Consider the following 17,229-nt stretch of genomic DNA (forward strand, 5'->3'; position numbering starts at 1 on the left):
TTTAAGTGGGTTGACGTTTCCCAGCATGAGTGAAGTGAGGGGAAAATTATCAACTTCATACTTGCTACATGTGAAATTTTGGAATTGAGACATTTCTCTTCATGCACTTGAAATATTTGTTAAAAGCACACAAAAGAGTTTGCCTTGCCACCAGGAATTTATCCTTTTTCCGTGTGTCATTATCTTTATCTCTCAACTCTGCTACAGTCACTGTTATATTTTTGTTTGCTAACTAAAGCAAACTAAAGCTTGTTTTAGCTTTCTTGCTATTAAAACTTCTTTTTCTCCAAAACCAAAGCAGACACAGGGGAAGGGAAGTATGTGGGTTTCCATGATGACTAATGTGGTCCTGAGAAGAATCTGTACAAACTTTCAAGTACACACTGTTGTCCAGAATTTCTACTCTATGCATATGGGTATTTCTTGTAGAAATCTGTAGCACAGCTGGGTATTAGCTTTTACACTTTAGACTCTTTGGCATGGATGAAGTGGACATCTCTGAGAAAGACTGAAACATGGACCATGTCTAGTAAATGCCAAATAAACCTACTTTTTCTTCTTGTGAGTGCACATCAGAAGGAAACTTTTATCTTGTAGAGATGTAATCCTATCAGTACAGTCAAAATAGTAATTTGTATAACTTCCTATATTATAGCAAATGCAGATGTTGAGGTTTTGTATCAGTTGTGAAATGAAGCAGGGACCTTGTAAGCCTTGAATTTGGTAGGGCTTAATAAATTGCCAAAAGAACAAAAAGCATCTGACTTCACAGACATTACAGGCAGTAACTAGTACCTGTTTGATTTCATATAGTTCATCCCTGAAATGTGGAATGGCACCAGTGTATGACACGAGAGTCTTCAGTTTGGTGGACTCTTGCACGATTGCACCCAGATGTGTTTAATTTTTTGTGTTTACTTCTAAAAAGCTGTCTAAAAGACTTCTGAGAACCCCAAACAACTTAGGACTTCACTAACTGCAACCTCTTGATAGTCCATTTTACTTTCTTTTTCAGGTCAAACCCTGCCAGTAATTTTGAGCTACATACCAGCACCAGTCCTGAAACCAGTATAGTCCCTCCTTCCAGGCTGCATTTGCCAGTGTTCACATTCTTGCATATTAACCAAATCAGAACTCTCAAAATAATCTGCTTTGGCCAGTCATGTATTTTCATTACCAAGTGTCTAACTGGTCTTGAAGGCAGGAAGGAAAAAAGGAGACTTAACAGATTCTTCATTTCCACAAGACCTGCATTCTTGCTTTTAAGTTAATCACAATATGCCATTGTAGCTTCTCATGAAACAATTGCCCATGGGTTCCGCAGCAGCTTATCCCACAGGGATCAAAATAGCACTGGCTTGAGCTGGGTCAGTGTCCATGCCTAAGGATAGCCTCACTCCAGCCCTTTCTGAAGTTATGAAACATTTTATTTTAGTTCTTTTGCAAATACCTGTCCATTGTCAGTGCTAGCTGCTTTCATAGTTTAGACAGAAGACATGGTTGCCTCTTCCTGGTAAAAATTGAGTAAAATGTTAAGGTACCTGCTTTGCATTTTTTAAAGTGACCTAAAAGCCTCAGCTTCATTCACTTGCAGAATGAGCATAGGTCTAAACCTAAAGATTTAGGTCTAAACCTAAAGATTTCTGTTGTCCAACTCAAAATTTCCTTTATTTCTTATGCAGTCAAAGCTGCTGTGTGGATGTAAATGCAACTGTGTGAAAAACTTCACTATAAAGTAAAAAAATCCTCTACTATGGTATCAACTTCTCAATTAAATGCAACTATGTTAGAGTAGGAGTAGAAAAAACTATGATGAGGGGGTGCCTTTTCATAAGTAAAAATTTTAGAAATATCTAATTTATAGTTACCTCCTTTAAGATCTTTCAGTAATGCTGATATTTATTCCACTTTTATTTTGTAAAGATTTTAAGTGAGGGTGAAATGAGCAATTTCTTACCAAAATACATGGAAGCACATTGTTTTAAAACAAATAGATTCATTTGCAATTGTAGTAAAAATGCAACAACACCGTGCAAGAGAAAAGAAGATAAAATGATAAAATGCGTGACAGAATTATTTGAATACTCTAATTCAGAAATCAAGATTTTATGGTCTTCTTCAAGCTACAAAACCCAACCAAAAGCACTGGTTGTTTTCTTAAAAAAAATACGATGGAGAAGTAATATAATATGTGATAAAATAGTCTGGGTAAAGGGATTTAGTAGAGATAAAGTCTATAAGACTAACTGAGAATGTGACATTTTCTCTGTAGAAGACACAATGGCTCCTTCACTGTACGGTGGAATGAGATCTTGAACTGTAGTAACAAATCCAAGGCTAAGAACAAAGACTGGGGATCTAGGCCATTCACCTGGGACAGAGGAAAATGTTTGAATCTAGATCTCCTGAATCTCAACAACATTATTTTCTAGATTCTGTAGTCACCTTCCTTCTCCAATGAATGTTTAACATTTTAAAGGAGAATAATTTAAGAGAAAAGTTAACCTCCACATAGCCTGTAATCTGAGAAACTGTATTTTGAGTTATTAGTTTTAAGCAAAGCAAAAAGCTGAATCTGAAGAAGTTTAAAATTCCTAATAATGTGAACCAGGGAAGGAGAAAGTTTCTCATATTTGCCTTTGTACAGGGTTTCACAATTCACACTGTCTGTCTCAGCTTCCCCCAGAGGTTTCTTAGTATACAGTATGAATCTGACGTGTGAGATTTGTCTGCTTCTATAGCTTCTGAATGAGATTAAAGAAAGAGTGAGACCCACATCCTGAAAAGGTGGCTCACTATGTGACAAATTTCAAATATTATTTTCTCATACAATGTAAACAGTTCTATGCTTCTGGTAATCTACAGTTCAGATTCATTTTGACAATAGATACTTCCTAAATAGTTTATTTTTTGTTAATTTTCACTTTATTATTTAAGTTGTTTTATTGGTTAAAAAATTGCAATTACTTTTACCTGAAGCCTTGTTTGATTGCTGGTGTTTAGATTTGGTTTGCTCATCCTTTCCTCTTCTCTCTTTTTTAATGAAGAAAATGCCTATGGAATAAGCAGTGTGGTAGTGAATTGCTTTACCACTTGCACCTCCAAATAACATTGAGAATAGAATGTGTCCATGGTAACTAGGATGTACTCACAACACTTTCCATTCTTCATCTTTTAATCTATGCAAATACTATAGTATTATAAAATCTATATAAATATATTTTTTTGAAATAACCACATGCTAACAAATTACCAAGGTGACTGCAATTTGTCCTGGGTATTTGTACATAAAGCAGTTTTTTTATGGAGTGGTGCTATTGACAGTTTGTTCCTCTGTAAATCGAAAAATAATGTTTCAAAAAAATCACAGTAGTGTTCAGTAAAATTTTGAATATTTTACTTTTCCTGTGCCTCTACATGTTGACCTGTTCTTTCCATTTTGGCAGAGTTCTATGGCAGTGTGCTTCCTGGTACAGCAATTAAGAGGAAGCACTGTTATGGAAGTATGTATTTCTTTAGGTTTTTTTTAAATTTCTGTTCAAATGCCTTGGAATTTATAAAACAATAATTTGGAATTGTACAACAATACTGCAAGAAAGTACATTTTTTTACCCATATTAAAACATCTTCTGTAATAGACAAGGTATTTAATTTTCAGAGTATTGGCTTATATTCCATTTTAAAGTTTGTTAGATTCTGTAAAGATAAAAACCTTTTTCCAGAGTCTAAACACACATATGCCTACTCTAGTGTTTGGAATAAATGTGTTCTTGGGCACTCACATATATTTAAGCTTACATTATAGACAAATTCACTCATATACACAAAATAATAAACAAAAAGTACAGAGAATACTTACTGTGAAAAGTTTGTCTTGCTTACAGCAGTGCAGATTTTGAGTATTTTCTATCTGTATACACTTTGTTTTATTTACTGTACTGTATATCCCAGAAAAGTGAAAAGTGTTGATTAATGGATTTTATTACAGGTCCTAACACATTGGAATCTCTGGTGCAACAGAGCTCTGCTTTTTAAAGAATGAGACTTATAAAATTGTGTATAGTTAATTTTCTGTATAGACTTGTAGATTTAATCTGTAGAACATTGTTAGGCATGCAAGTTCAAAAGTTTAAAAGCAACAGTTATTAATCAGTTTTGGTAAGTGGTTCTGGGGGCAGATAGCTATTTTGTTTTTCAGTTACACTCAGCATTTTCATGCTGAGAAATGGGCTTGTTTGTTTGTTTGTTTGTTTGTTTGTTTAAAGAAATGTCACTTCCAACAGTAACAAGAAAAGGCCAGGAGAAAGCCTATTAACCATGTTTCTTATCCCCTTTAACAATGGGGTTTTTCTCACATATACTGTATTCATGTGGACCATGTTGAAGGATATGCAAGATGAGGAACATGTTAGAGATGTCTTTTCTTTCTCTGCTGGTGTATCAGTTTTGTTTTGACCTTATTCTCACCTCATGTTTTCCACAAATAAGAATGGAAGTAGCCTTGTGTGCTGCTTCTCCCTACATTGCTAGAGATAAAAAGAGCTTAGGAAGTACAGTAGGGCATTCACTGTCCTATTATCCCTGTGCTGGGCTGCAAACATTCGAGTTCTAAAGCCTTCCCAGGTAGTAACATCATCTGTGAAACAGAATAACAAGGGCTTTATAATCCCTTTTGCATTGAATCCTCATTACCACTCGTGTATGAAATGATGTTATTTTTACAACATGGTAGTCTACATTCTGCCTTGCAGAAATGTTAATTCCACTGTACCAAAGGTTTCAATGGTATCATTTATTTTTCATATATGAAATTCTAGAATGCAGTTTGGATGAATATGGCTTTTTTGCCTTCAAAGATGCAGCTGTTTCACTGCAAAGGACTAGAGACTGTGTATTGTAAAATAAAATGAACTTATGTAACTGAGTAGGACTTTTCCCTTTTATTCACACAAAAGGTTGTTTTACAGAGTACTGTGGATATCCCCATGTTAATCAAAGTTTTTTTACATGTATGCAATCAGATATATGATTTAGCCATTATGATTACCTCATATAGTGATATATTAGCCAAAATAACCATCAAAATGATAAATTTTACCTGGTTATATTTGACATTCAGATAAAAATGTTAAGCATTTATTCAAGCTTCTTTACTGCTGTATATGAGATATCAACAGGATAAAAAGAAAAACTTGAAAAATACGAATATGATTGGTATAGGCCTGCCTTAGCAGATAGTCTGGAATCTGAGCTTTAATTTGAAAACTAGTGATTAAACTGAATACAACTCATTGGGAGTTACAAATACTTAATGCTCAACTTTAAAACCTCCTTTTTAGCAGTGAAATACCAGAGAGATCTAAAGTTAAATTTGATGTTGAGAGATGTATACCACTGTTGTCAGAGCTAAGATTTGTAAAAGTAATTCCATGTTTTTCAGTCAGGATATGGAAATATTGACAGTTAACTCAAGGCTTCCTTTTAATTTTCCTTTTTGGCATGCCAGTAGAGAAAATAAAGATCTGTGGAGTATGTTTTTTTATTCATGTCTGTGAATGTGTTTATAAATGTTCACCTCACTAATATTCTCATTTGTCAGTTTTATCACTCATGTCAGGAGCCCACCTATAGATATGACAGTGTAAAGTCCTGACTTCTCTCAATTAAATGGAAGGGAATAAACCAAATTGATATTAGTAACACTGAAATAGATGGGTTTTTTTTAACCTTGTCTATAACAGCAAGTGAATTTTACCCGTAGCTTGGAGCGTGCTCTTTACGAGCAGCTTGTGTGAATGATGATGACTTTCCTCTTGTGTAGGCCCAGCTGTGACAGCAACAAAAAGAAAGTCAATGTTAAAAGGTGACACACTGTTCAAGCACATATGTAATGTTTTAAGAGAACTCTGGGAAAATTACTGGTAGTTAAGACCACTTATACTCCATCATTTCATAGCTATCTAGTTTACTAGTCACGTTAATTTTTTTGTCTCGGTTGCATGCTTTGTAATGCAGATTTTCTTTTCTTTTTCTGTCTTTGAACATGTGAGTTGAATGTGTACTTCTGGAAAGCTTTTGCCAGAGTTTTCAGAATTCTTAAGTGCTGAGCTTTGAACTGTCCTATTAGTTCTGATTTTTACAAAATGTTAAAATCCCAGTTTAACTTCTAAGCTGCCACTTTTGAATACCTGAGCAGTTGGATAGGTATTTCTACTTAACCCCATAACTTGACACCTGATACATTGTGATTCTATGAATAAATGAGAAATAAAACCAGAATCTTTATAGTCTTGCCTGTTGAGATATCTTGTGTGTGAAGTGTGTGTTTATTTCTATGAACAATTTGCATGCAGGGGTTGTTATAACATTTTATACTTGTTGCAGATGCATTATGGGATGTTTATTGTCCCTTGAAGCCACTGGTAACCCTGAATCCGGTATAATATTTATCTCATGGTACTTGATAATAATTTCATCTGCCTTTTTTTTTTTTCTTTTTTCCTTTGACAGTTGTATGTAATTGTCAGGTGGTGGAAAATTTCTCTTTGGAATGAATTTCATCATTTAAGACCTAGAGAAATTATAGCATCCCAGGAGGATAATAATAATTAGAAATGTTGGGTGGCATATAATGGAATAATCTGGCAATATTGATCTGCAATTAATTTAATGAAAGACGGGATTGCTTTAGCTAATATACTTCTTCCTATGAATTAATTAATATAAATTAATGTATGAATCATGGAAAAAACAAAAAGATGTGACAGTAAACCTAAATATATGATAAAGCCCAGCAACATTGATAGTTTCATTGTAAGACAATGACAGAGATTTTAGCAACAAATATAGGCCAGAAAGCAACGTTCTTATGGCTAATAACTCATAATACTCTGTGCCAGCACATTTGTTTCTATGGCCATGTTGTGAGCCACCCAGATTTGAATTACCAATCTAATTTGACACAATCAACTGCTAATGCAACTGGTGATTTGGACTATACAAGTGCAAGATTGCTTCAGAAGCAGACAGCCAGGAAAAGAAGGGCAGTGGGGACACCGCTAAATTAACCTCAGAGACAGACTGGCCACTGAGAATATCTGAAATAATGATGCATTTTCCCAAAGTTCCAGGGAGCTTTGGTCCCAGGTAGTTATTGCTCTGCATCTTATAATTTTGATTCCCAGTAGTGGATTAATTTAAGGGCTGGTCATGTCACAAGATGCAGCTGATCATGGTTCACAGAGAAAACAGTCTTCTGAAAATACTAATTCAGAGATATCTTTATTCAGTATCTGCTGGGGATGGGTGAGATGAGCTACGGCCTAATCTGGAAATGGAGAAGTTCATAACTGCACTGCAGTCTCTTTTGTAGCCCAAGAACTTATAGCACAAACCACCTTAGATTGGTGAGATCTTGACTTTTTTTTAAATAAACTGCTTTTGTATTCTGATTCTGTAAAGACATTAAAAAATATTTACAATGTGACTTCATAATTATCCCGGTTTTATTATGACCTTGAAAAGTGTAGTTTTGAAATGCAGTTTTGTTTTTCTCAACAGCTTTGGTTGACATCATCTTATTGAATCATCATCGTATGTAATCATCATCTTACTTGAGTAAGTTCTCCAAGGACGTGCTGGAGTCACTTTCTCTGGAAGTGTTCAAGAGGTGCCTGGATGTGACACTTGGAGAACGATTTAGGGATGATTATGGTGGTGCTGGGCTGATGGTTGGACTGGATGATCTTGAAGGTCTTATCCAGCCTTGGTGATTCTGTGATTATTTACACCAAGGTGGAGGAGATCTGTTTTCCCAAGAAGTGTATGAATCTTGGGAAAGAGGTGTGGGGATAGGGGGAGGGTACAACCATTTATCTCTTTTCAAGAATGAATTGGAGTGTATCCTCACTCAGAATCTCAAATAAGACCAACACATTCTCTATGCTTTGCTTATTAAAATCTAACACTTCCTACAGCACAATTGAGAGATTTTTAGCCCTGCTGAGTTCATGTGGCCTGAACTTCTATGTTTAGGTTTGTGTTTGTTACATTTGTGTTTCTGATTCCCTATTAGAACTTTTGCAACTGATCAGTTTCAAGTGAACTTGATAGAAATAATAACACCCCCTTAGGCTGTTGGGTAGGACTGTGAGCCTGTTAGTGTTCCATGGATGGAAAGGCTCCACATTCTGAGCTCAGGGGAGTGGATATATATACACAAGCCGTGGAAAAAGTTTCAATCAGCACTCACAGTCCATGACAAAACCAATCTTTAATTCCAGTTATTACTGCTTGTTTTGACTAGGAGGGGAATATGTCCTGAACCAACAGAAAATGGACTGCCTGTTGAACTTGGCTCAGGCTCAGACAGTCTTTAAATATGCTGGAGTTTTGCAGATGTTCTTAATTGCTCCATTAGTTGAAGCAAAAATTGTACCACATTTTAATTCATGGCAGAATTGTTCATCATTTTTTATAAATGTGAGCTTTCAAAGAAGTAGTCTTCTATACTGTTTTTGTTGATCTCTTTTTTTTTTATTTACCTTATAAAAGTGGATTTGAGATGTGAATATATGCTGGTGAGAAGGATTCCAGCTTTTTTGGTATTTACTCTTGTAGTGTAAGGCTTTTTTGCAGCATTTGATATTAATATGATGTCACAATGAAACATCTGTTTTACGTTACGTGGGTGCAATGATTTAGGTAATTAAATTATTGTTAGCAAGCAGTTTTCTGCTGTTATTCTGTGGTTTTAGTAGGTTACAAATAATTCAGTAGGTTATAAATAAGATCTGCCTGCTTTTTCTTGAAAAGTCTTACTGGTGGTTCAGAGGTTTCCTTCTGTAAAGGAAGTATTGAAAGCCACAGTTGCCATTCTTTTCTAAGATGTAGTCATTTCTTTATCCTTCTAAAAGTATCTCTAAAATTGGGGGGTTCCCCTCTATTTTTATTAAAATTGTAATATAAAATAAGGGTGTTTTCTTTTTAGAAAAATGCTAACACAAATAGAAGTATTACAAGTATAAATTACTATGTTTGTGAGTTGTATTGTCATACTGATATTATTTCTGTCCATAGTTCTTGCTGTTCCACACAATCAGATGTTTTTACACCTCCTCACCTCCTGTTAAGAGCTTTGCTGCTCCTAAGTATTCAGACACTATTATTTTTCCATTAATTCTCCACAAATATATAATATACATATATACATATATATATACATATACACATATATATATATATATATATATATATATATACATTGGAAGAAGAGATAGATAGATAGATAGATAGATAGATAGATAGATAGATAGATAGATAGATAGACAGATAGATAGATATTCTGGAATAATATTCTAGTTATCTCTACTGATTTATTTGCCAACTGAGAGTTCAGATAAATACTTCTCACCCAATCTGTGGTTTGTTGCTAAATATTTGGTACCCTCCTGCCCTCTTGCCACTAAAATGTTTTCCTGTTAAGTGTTGGTATTTCCTGTCATTATCTCCTGGTTTGCATTCCTGTGATTTTAGCTCTCTTCATGTGATTGGGATTTTTAGAGAACTTTTTTTTTATAAGGCCTGAATTATTAACATTACCATTTTACTAAATTTATAAGAACAACCATACAGCTGTAAACATTCATGTTTGTTTTATTTTCTGTTCTTTTTGGGCAGTGAAATAACATATCATTATGTTTCTTTTCATTATTTCATGAAGCCAAGTGGTTGTTGTTGGTTGTCGTTGGTTGAAGAGCAAGATTTTGGATTTGGTTCTGCAATGATGGAAAATTAATTGATGATAGTGTTGAGCAAGAGAAGAGAGGTCTACTTATATTTCTGGATGGGTGAACAATTAGTACAAGTCATCAAATATTCTCCAGCACTTTCAGAATGAAAATGTCATAGAAAACTTAAAACTCAATAGATTTTCACAGTTAGTTCATTGTTAGCTTCACATACATTAATAAAAAAATTAAATACTAAATATATTTTAGAACAGCCATACCAGATCACACTATTATTTCTAGAAATAAATAATTTCTAATAAAGGAAAAGTCAAATATGTGTGTGGTAGCCTGCTTGATCATTCAACATTAAATAGATGTGCAGTGAAAATATTTATCTCCATCATTCCCAGGATGAGAAGATTTGAAGCATTCTTTCGTATCAGCTTGAATTAGATCAGCCTGACCATTTTTAGTTGACTGTGTAGATCATTTTGTACTTGCATAAGAAATATGAGGGAAATTACCAACTGTATAGAACTGAGATGCTTGGAATGCAAAAAAGCAAAGGAGAACTGACAGCAAACTGATTCTGCAGTGTGGTATAGCATGGAAAAGGGAGCTGCAGAATATTGGGCCACCTACCCAAAGACATGAAAGAAGATAAGGTGATAGCTTCCTCCCATACGGTTACCTCAGGAATATTTGGGGAAGGGGGGAAAGAAGGAAAAAATCTTAATATCTTAACAGTAAAATCGTGTCATTTTCAAAGCTCTTTCAAAGGTGTTCACACACTGTTGAGTTTTGTAATTAATCTTACAAAATACTTCAGAAGGAAAACTACTGCATAAAAATAGGCCTATAGACAGTATAGTTTCAACTTCCATGAAAAATGAGGGGGAAAATCCTGTACAAATCTGGATGGCTGCGTTCATTTTGTTAGGAAACAACATGCAGCTTCAAAATGTACCACTGATTGTTCATTAAAAGTGTAGCAAATTGAATTCAGGATTCTATTTTGTAGTGAACCAGTAATTTTATTACAGGAATTTGATAAAGTAGATAAATGGTCTGAAGAAAACAGTGGTAAATTCAAAAGGCCAAGTTCCAAGTTGGACACAGAAGCAGAAATAATCAGCTGACTGCGGGATGGGCAGGTGCTCACTAGGTAGGAGATTTACAGAAGGACAACTTGGTTTGGTACTGGATCACAAAGGAATAGGTCAAAATATGCCACTTCCCTGTAGAAGGAAACTGCCTTCAATTTCATGTTGGTTTCACTGTACCTGTGTAAGATAAGAAGCAGAACTGCAGGGACTCTTGATGTCAGAGCCATCATTATTTTCCCCAAAGCATATGACTGAAGTATTTTTTTCAGTTGTTTTACTAACCTGCCTCTGAGTAAATAGCACAGTCTTTACATAAAAATCTATATGTACGTGGAAGAGTTGATCCAAAAATGAACCTGAATATTCATGTTAAATAATATTTTCTCTAGAAAAACATAGGAGGGAAAGCTGGCTTTTTGTTAGGTTGGCTTTGGTTTGGTTTTTTGGAGTTTTTTTTAAGATGTACCTGAATAACCTGAGATTATTGGAAAGAAATTTCAGGCTTTTACAAATCTGTTGTCTTCTGTATTTGGTTTCATTTTTTTCCACTTCAGATTGCTGTAGTGTTTGGTGCCAGAGTTCTGGTATGTCCTCTATCTGTGCCGAGGTAACTATGACTTCCTGAAACTGCTTCCTGTCCCATTGCTCCTCTACATCATTTCCTTTCTGGAGCTTGAAGATATTGCCAGACTTTCTCAAGTTTCACACAGATTTGAAACAGTAAAAATTTAAAACCCCAAAAATTCAAATTGAAATAGTTATCTTTGCTGAGCAGACTGTTGGCTTTGATTCATGGTTTAACATAATCATCAATCTGTCTGCTTTACTTAAGACAACAAGTAAATAAGGATTGTCATTTTTTTTGAGAGAGAATAAATGAATGAAACTGAATGGCTGCAGTAAAAACCAGATCTTAGAAAGGCTGTGTTTATGCTGCAAGCTTTTGTTTTATAATAAACTCACTGATCCAGGTAATTCCATTGCAACCCATGGCTGGGTGTTGCACGCTACTTCCAGGATTAAGTATTGGAAATGTGAAACCTTGGCTTTGTTTTATGATTTGCATTATTTAGTATTTAGGAACTTCATCCACAGACTGGGATCCCTTTATACTGAACTCATCACCAAACAAAAATTCTTTACATTTTATGTCTTTGACAAAATACATGAGCACAAGGAAAGAGATTTTTAGATTTTTTTCAATTTTTTTTTTAGATTTTGCAGCAAGGAACTGTTAGAAACACAGGAGGAGAAAGAGGTGACTTTTGTTTGCTTGCTAGGAAGCTCTTCCAAACCCTCAGGAAATTATGGGAAATACTATGTACATGTTGAATTGAAACTTTTCAAGAGTGAATAACAGAAGTTGCCATTATTGGACAGCTGGAGGTAAGGGTATCCTCTCCATGTCGAATGAGGGACAAGGGATTGGCAGGATAGCCTGGAAGCTGCAGGAGAATGGGGGGCAATCTGTCAGTGCAAAAGAGAGAAAATGTATTGGAAAGGCCTTTGGGAGGTCAACTGTTCCAGCTTCCTGGTCTGTGCAGAGTCAGGAAATTGGGATGGAAAGCTAAAAACTTCAGAGCTATCATGTAGGAAGCTTATTGCTGTGGGTCTGAATACCTCAAAATTGTATATTCGATCCCTGTCAGAGCCTGAAAAAAGGCTGCTCCAGTAATTCAGGTAAGAGAGAAAAATATTTTAGCTTATGGAAAATAGGAAGATAAATGTTTTAAAGAGAAAAATAACTTTATTCTTATCCCCAGGGGTGCTGTAAAGGCATAGAATGAAGTCTGTTGGTTTCTGGGTGAAGCAATTAATGAGAACATAAGCAACAGTGAGACCTTATGAGGAATTTTAAAATGGGTTTAGTTCTCTTGATTCTACTGTGACAACTAGATATGCTCTGAAAGACTTCAGAGAGGCAGAAGTTTAAACTTGTAGTATGAAGAGTGCGACATGTCTGGTGCAGAGTACATCCCAATCAGAATGAGGTTGCTCACAGGATTTGTATTATTTTGAGGCTATGTGGGACAAGAATTCAAGAGAAGTTCTGTGTCAGACTGGCAGTTCCAGAGGACGTGGCTGTGCTGCTGTTCCTGTTGTGTGGCTACCAAAGCATTACAGATGCTTTAGTGAGAGAGAGCTCAAGTGAGCACAAGAAAAAGGGGACGGGGCAAAGAAAGCACAGGAGGAAATGGTGAGACAGGAAAATAGAGCGTGTCATTAATTTAAAAATGAAGGCCAGATGGGAGTAGATAAGCTTGCTAAAGTTCTGGGCTGTATTACAGTTTGAAGATAAATCAGTTGATACTGTGACTGGGGAACAACTGAATGGAGAATAAGGGAGTAAAAATAACTAAAAGAGAGGAAGAGAATGGATTGAAGAGAGACCAGGAAATTATTTGTCAGTATATTTGGAATTCATCTGTCATTTGAAGAGTATAAGTGGAGTAGGATAAGGTATTATGGAGGGCAGTAAACTTTTCATTAGTTTAACACAAAGCCTTGGATATTTTGGAATTTAAAGAAATCCTAGAAAGAATTGTTGCATACTAATAAAAGTTGCATACTAATAAAAATATGGTTTTGGCAGAATGCAGTAACCTATCAGGACAAGTAAAGCCATGCTCCCTTTCTCTCATTTCAGCAGTATATCTAGGGAATCAAAAATTTGCCCAAATAATATGAGTTTTTATTTCCAGACTAATTTATGCGTATACTGGAATGCTGCTCTCTGTGGGATTATCCAGTAGCATATTCGGATTTCTGAACAGAGGAAATAGAGCAGTCTCTCCACTCAGGACTGGCAAGTGGAGTGTGGGAGCTCTGTGTGTCCACGCCGTGCCGTGCATCCTTGCGGGCCGCACTCAGCAGGTATCTGCATTGTTACCCCAAGCATGGCGTTTCTCTGGAGTTCGGAGCATAAATCCTGCTCTCCAGAGATCCAGACGCTTTCAGTGTGCATTTCAGAGGATTTTAGACTGTTCACTAGGCGCTGTTCTTACTGTCCTGTAACAGAAGTTCTAACGTGGCCACCACCGTGAGCGCAGTGTGTGTTTCCCGCTGCTCCGTGCTGATTCCCGGCGCCAATCCCGGCTGATCCGTGTCCGGGGCTTCGGACGAGCCCTTCCCCGGCGCCGGGCGCTGCGGGGCGGTTCGGCCGCCAGAGGGCGCCCCGGGGCAGCCGCGGGAACGGCCGGGACAATCCAGAGCCAGGGAATGACCGGGACAATCCAGAGCCAGGGAACGGCCGGGACAATCCAGAGCCAGGGAACGGCCGGGACAATCCAGAGCCGGGGAACGGCCGGGACAATCCAGAGCCGGGGAACGACCGGGACAATCCAGAGCCAGGGAATGACCGGGACAATCCAGAGCCAAGGAACGGCCGGGACAATCCAGAGCCGGGGAACGGCCGGGACAATCCAGAGCCAGGGAATGACCGGGACAATCCAGAGCCAGGGAACGGCCGGGACAATCCAGAGCCGGGGAACGGCCGGGACAATCCAGAGCCAGGGAATGACCGGGACAATCCAGAGCCAAGGAACGGCCGGGACAATCCAGAGCCAGGGAATGGCCGGGATTATCCAGAGCCAGGGAACGGCGGGACAATCCAGAGCCGGGGAATGACCGGGACAATCCAGAGCCAGGGAACGGCCGGGACAATCCAGAGCCAGGGAATGGCTGGGGTAACCCAGAGCCAGGGAATGGCCGGGACAATCCAGAGCCAGGGAACGGCCGGGACAATCCAGAGCCGGGGAATGACCGGGACAATCCAGAGCCAGGGAACGGCCGGGACAATCCAGAGCCGGGGAACGGCCGGGACAATCCAGAGCCAGGGAATGACCGGGACAATCCAGAGCCAAGGAACGGCCGGGACAATCCAGAGCCGGGGAACGGCCGGGACAATCCAGAGCCAGGGAATGACCGGGACAATCCAGAGCCAGGGAACGGCCGGGACAATCCAGAGCCGGGGAACGGCCGGGACAGTCCAGAGCCAGGGAACGACCGGGACAGTCCAGAGCCAGGGAATGACCGGGACAATCCAGAGCCAGGGAATGGCTGGGGTAACCCAGAGCCAGGGAATGGCCGGGACAATCCAGAGCCAGGGAATGGCCGGGACAATCCAGAGCCGGGGAATGGCCAGGGTAACCCAGAGCCAGGGAATGGCCGGGATTATCCACAGCCATGGGAATGGCCAGAATAATCAGCTTTGCTTTTCTTCCTGTATTTTTTTATGGAGAAGCATGTCTGGAAATAAAAATATGCAATAATAAAAACTAATCTAAGTTCATTAAAAACTTCACCATTCATGGTGTCCTTATTTCATGGGCAAAGAAGATTGGCGAGAGCACAGAGTAAGCAGAAACGTACAGAGAACTTTTAAAAGGCTCATACAGTTTCATTTCAGCACTTATACACATTTTTCCCCAATAATCTCTCCTTTTGCTCTGCTAGAATGTGCCTACATAAGAACAACCAGGACCACACGTACTCTGAGACAGCTTTGCTGTAGGCAGTGAGTGAAGCAGTTCCAGCTACATCTGCAGTGTGGAACACGAGTTACACCAGGATTTTTGCTTTTCTATTTCTGTTACCACTTGCTTTGGAGTCATTGAGTACAACTGCGTTTAGGCTCCTGCAACTGCACCTGTAGAAAAGTGGAACATTTGCGGGAAAAATTAATGTTTCTGTGTTCTCGTATAATTTACATAATTTACAATGAGTAGATAATATAGATAATATATGACACAGAGTATCTTCCTTTTTTACTTTTTTTTTTTTTTTTTGGTGATGGTTCTGTCATCTAACAGATTACTTTTTTTTTTACATTATATTATTTCCACCTGATTCTGCTTATGGAGTCATTCTGAAAGCAGGAAGCATCTCCTGAGAAACAGGCTTAATCCTTACAGTACATCTGAAAGTTTTCTAAAATTGCATTTCTGTTCAAACCCCAAGGCCTCTTTTACTTACCTTGAAAACAGATTTTTATTTCTGAGGTGATTTTTACATCCTGACAAAGTTTTTGGCATCAGTTTACACAGCTTGGTTGATTTCAGAGCAGCTGTATGAATTACACGCCAGGAAAGTACGTGGCATTACAGCTGCTTTTTTAATGGCAGAAAGGCCTTGGATGTCATACCAAAAATAGCTTCTCAGGTTTTCCACTAAAAAACATGCAATATCTTGCACTGGCAACCCTGGGCAAAACTTCTGATCTCCTGTGAGTTTAACTATCACCGCGTCTTTCAAAATGCGTGGGCAGCTTGCACTGCAAGTGACCTTCATACAAGGCCTCTGTGCTGCCTCAACCCATTTTGGGGAGTTGAATAATCAGCAGTGAGCAAGCCAAACGATGATTTTAAGCCTCTACTTTCTCTTACAAGTAGCTATGTGACAGTAACGTGCTCTGGGAAGCTCTTGTGGAGTTGCGTGACACAGCCACACCTGAAAGGGAAGAGCCCCCAGAGGAAATGGGCTGGGAACCTTCACTCACACAAATGTCAGCCACAGCTCCAAAGGAGGCAGGAGCAACGCCAGGAACATGCCAAAAAACTAACTACATAAAGGTGCATGTTCCCTTGAAGCAATTGTTATACGGCATGGCTGGATATTGGTCAGACACATGGACTTTTCTTCTTTATTATGGAAAATAGACTTTTTAAGGATTGAAAGAGGAAAAACAAAATATGTCTTACCAGGAGCAACATGTAAATATTACAATGCTTAACAGGTTGGGTATCCTGAAATTGTGTTTTATCAGCATCATAGCAGTTACTGCAATAGAACAGGTTGTGGCTACTTTGTATTTCTTTGTTCTGATTTCTCTGTTTTGTATCTATGCTACAGGTACTCCATGGCTCATAGCAGATGCAGTGGCATTGTCATTTATAGAGGGTAATTAATACATCATTTACAATTTACTAGATTTAGGACCCAAGTATTAAACCAGTGATTTCAGTATTTGGATATAATAGTTTCATATTTGAAGAGTGTAAAGAGTTTACAATTTTTCAGCATGCCAATTACTAAACTTGAATTTTATAAATTGATTAAAAACTATGAATACAGCGTTCTTGTATAATTCTGTTTCTTTATAAACCAGTACTTTAACACTTAAATATTCATTGATTTAGATTAAGGATTTTTTGTTCTACAACTATATACCAATATGCTGGAAACATTCAGTGACTGTTGATCTTTAGGTATAAGAAGCACTTCCATTTACATTCTTTCCTCTTTGTGATTATTTCTTTTTAGGATAATGACAAATACAAATTCCATTATGTGGCTAAAATACTATATTAACTTAATAAATGAACAGAAAGTGTATTTTTGGGTAATGTGAGTTTATTCCCAAGATATGGCCCTGTAGGAACCTCTATGGAAAG

The sequence above is a fragment of the Motacilla alba genome, chromosome 9 (genome assembly GCF_015832195.1).
Source record: "Motacilla alba alba isolate MOTALB_02 chromosome 9, Motacilla_alba_V1.0_pri, whole genome shotgun sequence".
In the NCBI taxonomy this organism is placed as follows: domain Eukaryota; kingdom Metazoa; phylum Chordata; class Aves; order Passeriformes; family Motacillidae; genus Motacilla; species Motacilla alba.